General features: G+C 41.5%; 1 non-coding gene across 1 annotated transcript; it reads right to left on the reverse strand.

The window, feature by feature from the left end:
* Positions 1–4,132: 4,132 nt before the first annotated feature.
* Positions 4,133–4,206, reverse strand: trnas-uga. Its single transcript has one exon. It is a non-coding gene; the product is annotated as a tRNA-Ser (tRNA).
* Positions 4,207–8,310: the final 4,104 nt, after the last annotated feature.

Consider the following 8,310-nt stretch of genomic DNA (forward strand, 5'->3'; position numbering starts at 1 on the left):
GCAGTCATCAAGATAAAGGGTGGCTACTAATCTCAAATATAACATATATTTTGATTTGTTTTTAGACTTTTTTTATTCTACAATGTAGAAAATAGTAAAAATAAAGAAAAACCGTTGAATGAGTAGGTGTTCTAAAACTTTTGACCAGTAGTGTCTCTCTCTCTCTCTATTGTGCGTGGGAAAACTTTGGAACAGATTTCCAAAATTAAAATCACTTGGCGCTGATTTGTTGGTGTTTGTAGAGTCTTATGTATAACTGTATTTGTTTGTTAAATGTGATACGCCGTGTGTAACGTCCATTTTTATAGTTTACTTTGCCACTTGTCATGTATTTCCGCTCTCTTTCTCTCTCCACTTTCCACACAGACCGAGCCCCGCCCCGTCACTCAAGGAGCGCATTTGTTGTTCCTCGACCACGAGACACTTGTGCTCAGTCTCTACATGGTCAATGCAGCACATGCAACAATGTTGATGACAATGATGCTGTTTTCACTTTTCTTCTTAATATAAATCCACTAGACTTCTGTAATTACTCTTTTGTATGCATTTCTTTTTGTAAACATTTTATTTTTTCCATAACGTTTTTTATGTTATTTTATTATTATTTTTTAATTACCTTAACATTTTTTTAAATCATTTTTACATATTTTTTCCCCCCAAAATGTTTTAGATTTTTTTAAACTTACTTTAATATATATATATATATATATATATATATATATTTTAAACTAATGCTAATTGCTAGCTAACTAATAAATGTACTGAGTCAGAGCAAACATATCTAGCTATACAGCCTGATAATACCAGTGATTGTGTAGGCCAACATCTGCATATTTTTTGTGCAGCAGTATCTTCTAAATCAAAGTGGAATATGCGAAGCAAGAATATATTTGATACATGAAAACATTTAATGTAGCCAAAGATTATAGAGTCCCCTAGGAAACACTTCTCAACACTTTGGTTCCTACCTCATCACAATAACTCCTCCCTGGCATTTTCATTTGTTGTCATGTCAAACACTGTATTCAAAGTGACCACTATTATATTTATTCTAGCTATAGAATTAGAAAAATCATTATATTTCCATGATTCCAACAGTTCACCCAAGTGTTGTGCTCAAAATCACAAGTCAAATCGCAATTGCAACATTTGGTTAAAAATAAGGCCTAGATTGTTTGCTTACATCGAGCAGCCCTATGTGGCAGTGTGGAAATGATCTCAAATGAGTGCAGGAAATGCAGCAATTGATTACAATTATTTTTGGTTGAAGTTTAATTGAACAGTATAAAACAATCAGAATGGAGAAAGACCCATTGAAATAATTTAGAATGTATGTGTTGCCACCCTAAGGTCACGCACTACTCATAAAGCAAACGTAGAACTTTTATTATTCAAAAACATAAAATACCATCAAATACCGTCATACTGTCCAATTGTTTCAAACATACTGTGATATGATATTTTGGCCATATCGCCCACTGGTCTTTGGCTGTGTCCCACTGGTCTTTGGCTGTGTCCCACTGGTCTTTGGCTGTGTCCCACTGGTCTTTGGCTGTGTCCCACTGGTCTTTGGCTGTGTCCCACTGGTCTTTGGCTGTGTCCCACTGGTCTTTGGCTGTGTCCCACTGGTCTTTGGCTGTGTCCCATTGGTCTTTGGCTGTGTCCCACTGGTCTTTGGCTGTGTCCCACTGGTCTTTGGCTGTGTCCCACTAGTCTTTGGCTGTGTTCAATGCAGGCCATCAATGCATCCTATTGGGTGCCATTTCAGCCGGCATTGAATCCAGCCGGCTCTCCATCACGTCTCGAGATCCTCCGTTTTTCATCATTTTATCGCGGATAACTAATTCTTGCTTTATCCCCGAGTAATATTGCCCTTATCGAGGGGGAAGGCGAGGGGAGGCAGGAGCCAGTTGGAAGTTGGAATGTCAGTATGGCGGAACTGATTGTGAGCGCCCAGCGAGGCGTGCGTTGCCGAGCGGCTGCGGCGTAACCCAATGCTGCTCCATTAACTCCCCCAGGTCCCCTGCCCTCCTAAGCCCCACAATATTGCCACTGATATTGCCCTTGCGTTACATCACTCAGCCCACGCACTGTCATTACTGTCACACCAACCCCGCTTGCCCACCACACACACACACACACACACACACACACACACACACACACACACACACACACACACACACACACACAGAAAGGCTGATACACACACGTCTGACTGACACAGCCAGGGAAAAGCCATTTCATTCCTTCAACCCCCCTCACCCCACCGCCTCTATTTTCTCCTCCCTCCTCCTTTTCTCATTCCACTTCTCAATTACTGGCAAGATACGGTGGGTGCAACCCTCAGCAACCCCCCGCCACACACACAGTAAACAAGGTATAGATGTCAGGGAGCATAGGAGTGTAGAGTACAACACCACACACTTATAACGTAACCTGTATACACACACACTCGTGCATGCGCACAGTCCCAAGGTCAGTTTACATTGCTGTGAAGTAAATGACACAAGAGGTTCTCACTACATACAACATGTACTGTACTGTATGCAAATCATCCTCCCTCCAATGTTTTATAAAGTACATTCAATTTGACACACATCCCTCAAACCGGGGACCTTCCAGGACACACTTTTACTGGATTAATGAAAAACTATGACAGGTGTAGAGTTGACATTTAAAGACATTCTTCATCTGTCCTTTTGCACCATTTTGTCCTGTGTGTCTGTCGGTCATTGGTTTTGGACCGAGAAACAAACAGACAGACCCTGTAATGTGGAAACAAGCTCTGCCCTTGGCTACTACCCTCTCCCCTCTTTTCATCACCCTACCTTTCTCCCTACTCCCCTCCCCGTCTCCGCTCTGCTCTGAGGGCACAGGCACTGGGTGATTGATGTGGTGAGTGAGCGCGTTGCCATGGTGCTGTACCTGATGGGGAGGAATATGCTGCGGTGGTGTGTGTGTGCTGCTAGCGTTGCACGGGTCGCCTGCCAATGAGAGAGCGGTTAGAGAAGCTCTTGTTTCACACACACACCTGTCAGAAACACACACGCACACGCACACACACACACACTGTCAGAAACACACACACACACACACACAGACGTGCACAGACATACACAAACACACACCCTCTCACCATTCTCCACCAGAATTAAATCATGGTAGCTCCCAGACAGTAGTGCAGTTGAATTATTTATGGGTGCCCGTTGCTGAGGCTGGCCGTAATAAAGTTACCACGGCGACTAATTTGCAGTTTGATCAGGTGGGCTTTTAGCAGTTGGTCCTGGGCCCCAACATTAAGTAGATATTGTTATTACAGATTTGATTACTTTTTTATTGTTATTTTTATTAATGCACTGGGTTTGCACAGTGTAAAGTAGGCTAGACCGCCCAGCCTGGCTAGCCGGCTCAATACAAAACCAACGGGAGCTTTTAGATTAGACTGAATGTCTACTACCATGTGGGGAGCACAGGAGGCTGGTGAAAGGAGGACGACTCATAATAATGGCTGGAAGGGAGTGGTATCAAACGCATGGAAACCCTGAGTTTGATGTGTGATACCATTCCATTAAATCCGTTCCAGCCATTACTATGAGCCCGTCCTCCCAAATTAAAGAACCACCAGCCACCAATTGTAGGAAGCCATACAACATTATATAGGGATATCAACTAAGCGCTTTAAGCATCCCAATAAGCTCAGGGCTATGTGATTAAAAATACATAAGGCTGAGTATGAATCAGAGCTGAATTGGACCTGTGCGTGTGGGGGCGTGTGCGTGTATGCATCCCACAGTCGTCGTGTTGGGTGATGATAAGGACTGTATAGGACAGAAATGGGAATGGCAATATGTCCTACACCAAATCCTCTTAGCCATTATGAATGCTATGATAATCTGTACTATTATTTAATATGTACCATTATTTATTATTATAATAACCTAATAATAATAATACTTTTAGTGACATTAATACTACAATTAACATTATCCTCATTATTGGTATTGGTATTACTTCTGATCCTATTTATCGTCATTATTGGTATCTTCAATACATTTACATTTAAGTCATTTAGCAGACGCTCTTATCCAGAGCGACTTACAAGTACATACATTCATACTTTTTTTGTGCTGGCCCCCCGTGCGAATCGAACCCACAACCCTGGCGTTTCAAGCGCCATGCTCTACCAACTGAGCCACACGGGGCATCGGGGTCAATAATATCCGTTTGCTTCAATAGTTAATTTCTACTGACTGCTCCTGGTTAAAAGTTATCTTTTTGTATAAAGTGCCTACATTATTACGTGTATTATCTCATTTGAAAGGAATTCATGCTTTCAGGGATATATATATATATATATATATATATTTTTTTTTTTTTTTTTTTTACAAAGGTTATTTTCAAGGGAAGGGTTACAATTTGTTATGGGCCCTAGGATCTATGTGAAAAATGGAAACCGACTGATCAAAAACTAAAACTAAAATTGAAAAATACCTAGATCCAACTAAGTCGGAAAACATAGAAAAGTGTTGATATTTACTAAACAGAAATATTACAATAGTGGCCCAGAGGCCCAGAAATTACTAACATTTAGACCGAGAAAACAAAGTAAAAGGGCCAACATTCCAGGAATTAAAGATCCTCCTGAAAATAACCTAAATAACTAATGAATTTGTCAAATACTACCAAAAACTATATACTCCAGGAAGTACAAGAATCTAACAGAGAAATTAAGTAATATAATTCCAGATATCATAAACCCAAACGGGTTGTGTCCAGCAGACTCCTGAGTGATAATGTTAAGTCAACGTTTAATGTAACGCAACACGGTCTCAAGAAAAAACATCGCCCGTCTATGCGAACTCTAGATGCAGATAAAGCCTTTGACAGGGTGTCATGGCCTTTCATCTTTGAAACATGTAAAGAAATTGAACTTTTGTGAAACTTTCCTGAACTGGCTGCAAATGATGTACAAAACACCAAATGGCAGAACAAGGATAAATGGTACATTATTGCGCTCTTTTGACCTCCTAAAGACTTCCGCATGATTCGGTTCGGCTGGCGCCCAGCCTAACTCACCAAGGTGAACCGAACAAGTGTGCTCATATAACTCCCTTAAAAAAATTCTAAGACCTAAACTTGAAAAATTAGAAAAAAGCGGCAATAATAGTGTTTGTCCATCTTGAGATGCCGTTGCCGGTATACTTTTCTTCAAAATAGTCAGAATTAATTTAAGATAACTCAAGAAAACATAAACATTTATGACAGTTTTACGTTTTTGCCAAGGAGATCTTAGTCGCGCAATTTTACATTTAACTAAGTTGTTTGGTGCAGTATTTCTCAAGTGAATATTTTTGCATGAAAACCAGTCTATCATTGAAATACAACAAACACTTAATTGAAGAAACCCTACTGTTGATCAATGACCCACGAAGAGACGTACTGTAGACTTCGGCTAAAAAACCCTTGCTGAAGACCGAAACTAACAAAAACTTCATAATATATGCACAAACTGTTCTGGAGTGTTTCGGATGGGAAGCATGCGGTAGGTCAACCAACATCCCAAGACGTCAAGTTGAAACTTAAATGGGATCAAAATAAAGTGAAATACTTATGGATTACTATCCCTCAAGATCTGACGAAACTACATCAGTATTGCTTTAGAACACTGGAAAACCAGTTTAAACAGGACCTTCAAAGATGGAAATGAGTACCTTTAACAATAACAGGAAGAATTGAAACTATTCAAATGAATATCCTCCCAAGATTTGTATTCCTGTTCCAAAATCTACCAATAACTATTACTTCAAATACTTTTAAACAGTGGGACAAATTCCTGAGTAAATGTATCTGGGGAGGAAGAAAAGCCCGTGTCAAACTTAAAACAATCAAACGATGTAAACAAGAAGGAGGACTAGCACTACCGAATCGAATTATTACACAGCCGCCCAACTAAATTAAATTATTGTATGGATGAACCCGGCATCAACAGCTAAATGGAGACAGATGGAACTCCAACTAATGGAAAAACCAATAAGTACAACTATATTTATGAAGACAACCAATACACACACTAGGAAGATAGAAAACACCTGCATCAATAACACCTGGACAAATATCACCAAAACAAAATGCATCCAAACAGACCTGATCTACCTGCGAGAAATTGTTATAGACAGCGACTTTAAGTCAAGTATGATTCGCGATACATTTAAAATGATGGGCTAAAAAAGGACAGACCAGGTATCAGATGTTCACAGACATTTAGATACATTTGAGAATCGATCAAAAAAAGGTACAACCTCCAGAACTCTTAGTTTTATAATTATTTACAAGAAGTTATCTTACTAAGGAACAATTCGCAATTTACTGGACACGCTCCCCCCTCATAGAATAATGTTTACGACCACAAATAACAGTAACTAGCGACCCTGTGTTTATAAACATGGATATGAACTTTGCCACTTCATCATGCTTTGTGGCACAGTCGATGTCACGCAGGGCTACGGGCCAAGAGGTTGAGGGTTCGCTAACCACCATGGAGGAGCTCGCTCTCCCTGCCAGTTTCATTACACTGCGATCAGAGCCGGCTGCAGACGATGACCAGCTAGGGGGAAATCAGATATTCAACATTTTTATGCATATTTATAAACATATCAAATATATGCAACACATTTTCCACCAACAGGCTTCTATGCCAATGCAGCGCACAACCAATAAACAAAGCATACCAACTTCAGGCACTTCAATATCATGGTTTGCATTTACAACACCACAGTACATAGATAATGTCAATCTTGACAAACAGAAAATACATCCCTATCTTGTAGGCATACCCAATATCGAATTGTTTTGTAACAGAAGTCGCATTCCATTCATCAAATGGCCGCTGTTTGGATTGATTTATTTTATTTGTCACTTAAAAAAAAAACACACGCACACATACACACACACACACACACACACACACACACACACACACACACACACACACACACACACACACACACACACACACACACACACAAAGTACAAAGATTTTTTAAAGTACACAATAAAGTCGGGGACTTATTTTCATTGTGGTCCCGTTTTTTTTTTACATAAATAGATATAAACTCAGCAAAAAAAGAAACTGCTCTTTTTCAGGACCCTGTCTTTCAAAGGTAAATCGTAAAAATCCAAATAACTTCACAGATCTTCATTCTAAAGGGTTTAAACACTGTTTCCCATGCTTGTTCAATGAACCATAAGCAATTAATGAACATGCACCTGTGGAACGGTCATTCAGACACTAACAGCTTACAGATGGTAGGCAATTAAGGTCACAGTTATGAAAACTTAGGACACTAAAGAGCCCTTTCTACTGACTCTGAAAAACACCAAAAGAAAGATGCCCAGGGTCCCTGCTCATCTGCATGAACGTGCCTTAGGCATGCTGCAAGGAGGCATGAGGACTGCAGATGTGGCCAGGGCAATAAATTGCAATGTCCGTACTGTGAGATGCCAAAGACAGCGCTACAGGGAGACAAGATGGACAACCAATGGTCCTCCCAGTGGCAGACCACGTGTAATAACACCTGCACAGGATCGGTACATCCGAACATCACACCTGCGGGACAGGTACAGGATGGCAACAACAACTGCCCGAGTTACACCTAGAACACACAATCCCTCCATCAGTGCTCAGACTGTCCGCAATAGGCTGAGAGAGGCTGGACTGAGGGCTTGTAGGCCTGTTGTAAGGCAGGTCCTCACCAGACATCACCGGCAACAACGTCACGTATGGGCACAAACCCACCGTCACTGGACCAGACAGGACTGGAAAAAAGTGCTCTTCACTGATGAGTCACGGTTTTGTCTCACCAGGGGTGATGGTCGGATTCGCGATTATCGTCGAAGGAATGAGGCCTGTACTCTGGAGCGGGATCGATTTGGAGGTGGTCTGGGGCGGTGTGTCACAGCATCATTGGACTGAGCTTGTTGTCATTACAGGCAATCTCAACGCTGTGCGTTACAGGGAAGATATCCTCCTCCCTCATGTGGTACCCTTCCTGCAGGCTCATCCTGACATGACCCTCCAGCATGACAATCCACCAGCCATACTGCTCGTTGTGTGCGTGATTTCCTGCAAGACAGGAATGTCAGTGTTCTGCCATGGCCAGCAAAGAGCCTGGATCTCAATCCCATTGAGCACGTCTGGGACCTGTTGGATCGGAGGGTGAGGGCTAGGGCCATTCCCCCCAGAAATGTCCGGGAACTTGCAGGTGCCTTGGTGGAAGAGTGGGGTAACATCTCACAGCAAGAACTGGC

This window comes from Salvelinus namaycush, chromosome 2 (genome assembly GCF_016432855.1).
Source record: "Salvelinus namaycush isolate Seneca chromosome 2, SaNama_1.0, whole genome shotgun sequence".
Taxonomy (NCBI): Eukaryota; Metazoa; Chordata; class Actinopteri; order Salmoniformes; family Salmonidae; genus Salvelinus; species Salvelinus namaycush.